Source organism: Rhinolophus sinicus, linkage group LG03, assembly GCF_036562045.2.
Source record: "Rhinolophus sinicus isolate RSC01 linkage group LG03, ASM3656204v1, whole genome shotgun sequence".
NCBI classification, from domain to species: Eukaryota; Metazoa; Chordata; class Mammalia; order Chiroptera; family Rhinolophidae; genus Rhinolophus; species Rhinolophus sinicus.
In genome coordinates this window covers 110619236-110621496 of record NC_133753.1, presented here as the reverse complement: position 1 = coordinate 110621496, position 2261 = coordinate 110619236, and the positions used below count along the sequence as shown (strand labels likewise).

General features: G+C 37.2%; 1 pseudogene; it reads right to left on the bottom strand.

Moving 5' to 3' along the window:
* Positions 1-865: 865 nt before the first annotated feature.
* Positions 866-1422, bottom strand: LOC109447729 (small ribosomal subunit protein eS7; annotated as a pseudogene).
* Between the last annotated feature and the right edge of the window lie 839 nt (positions 1423-2261).

Here is a 2261-nt window from a genome sequence, read left to right as displayed (position 1 = left end):
CAACATGATAGCTCTGATGGCCATTTCAAAAAGAGTTCCAAAAGTGCTTTGAAGGGTGGACTAGGCGCTGGCATCAATGCATAGCTTCCCAAGGGGAGTACTTCGAAGGTGACTAGTGATATTCAGCAATGAGGTATATAGCACTTGTTCTAGGATGAGTTCATGAACTTAATTGTCATACCCTGTTAACAATATTTTAGTTTTTGTATGTTTAGTATTTGTTCTATGTGTATTACACATTATTGACAAAACGCTATAGAAAAAATATTATTTTTTTCTTTTACCATGCAGTTAAATTACTAGTCAGTCACATTGGACTTGATTTTACACTTTGTTACAGAAAAATCTCTGGAAATTCCAGCGTTTCTCAAGCCCCTGTTACTTGTGAAGTCAATCTTCAAACTATTTCTTTCTTGCTGATCTTTCAGGACTTGGTTTCAATTTGTTTTAGGGTAGGTTTAAAGTAGGCCCTACTTTATGGCTTGGTCCTTATTTTCAATGTTGGCTTTGCCTTGTGCTGAATGTACATGGTATTAATGAGATGTTAATAAGATCTCGGTACTGCTGCTTTCTTGACAATACAAAAACAGTAAAGCAAAGTGATGTAAACTCTAACCAAAATATTTGCAAGTTACTCTATTAGGTACTAAGTAGTTTTAGGTAACCAGACCTCAGTGTTGGTAGCTTCTGCACCACAAGCCTGTATAGGATAGCTATGCTATGCTTGTTGAGACTTTATTCATCATCCTGGAAAGAAGCTCCTTTTATTTCTAGAATGTCTTTGAAATTAGACTATGAAATTTACTTTATTTTTAATTTTTTTTTTTTGGTGAATGATTTTTTATTTAGTCATTTTTGTTTACAACTAAACCTCTAGGAATCTACAATTAGCTACCTTGCCCATGAGCTTCTCGTAGACACCAGAAAAAGTTTCAACCTGTGCTTCACATTGTTCTGCTATGCTTTGTCCAAATACAATTTTATGACCTGGCTGACATCAGTTTAAACTGGATTCTCTTTCCCACAGTGTCACTTGGGAAGACGAAGTCCTCTAAGATCACATATGCACAGCTATCAGAGTGTAGTTTCCAGACGCTTTTGCCTATTTTTTGTACATATTTTTCGAGTTGGCTTCGGCAGAATTCTCTGAATGTTAGAGACAATGTGCTTTTTCAGTGAACTTTTTCTCCAATTCAAGTACTTACCAGACTTGGTTTTCTGGAAAGATTTCAGTTGAGGAATGGGAACAAGGATCACAGTAGCTTTCTGACTGCCATCAACTTCAATTTCCTTGGCTGCTGTTTTATTCAGCTCCCTTAGCTGGGCCTTAAGGCTCTAATTCATCTCCAGCTCAAGGAGAGCCTAAGAAATGCTCAACTAGAACTCACATGGCTTTTTGCCATTGGGCTTCACAGTCTTCATGTTCCGAACATGTCCTCCTTGTTGAGTACTGGCCTAGGAAGAGAATACTCTATTTTCACAATTTCCTCAGCAATGCATTGGATATGATCAGATATTAAAGTATTAAAAAGACCAGCCAACTAGGTTACATTTCAGTTCATAATCCATTTCATCAACCCTGCCTCTTTAATATTATTCAAATGTATCCTATCCTCTCCACCTTCACTGTCACAATCTCTGTCTAGGATTTTATAATTACTTGCTTGGTTTACTGTCACTGATCTCCTAGCATCCACATAGCAGCTATACAGAGTACAGCAGCATTTTAAAAATGCAAATGTCATCGTTTGGTGAGTAAAATCCTCCTCTGCATTAAGTAGTGGAAATTATTTATAGATGAAAGGAATGAGAGAAGAAGAAGATATATCCTTGAAAGAGAAAAAAAAGCATAACATTCTAAACAGTTGGGTTCTTTATTTACTCCTTGAACCAATCCACTCCTAAGGTTGCAGACTTTGCCTTATAAGCTATATTCTTTGACTCAGTGATTTTCTCCATGTTCTCTGTCCTACTTCATACCTTCCTTCTCTCATCTGAGGGTCTTCCCCATTGACACATGCCTAAATCTCCCATGTGGACTGTCGCTTTCAGATGAACAACTTCCTAGTAGTTTAGTGGGCTTTAAATTTATCTTTCGGAAATACTGCTGTCTGAATTGCCTCCTCCTCCCTAACTGCACCCAGGTGATTGTCTGAGTACATCCTTCAACTATATTCAGCATAGGTTTCCAGAATTAGGTTTTCTGGAAGTTAAAAGGAAAAAAAAAATTACTTTTCTGCATAGTTTGGATAGGGGGTAAA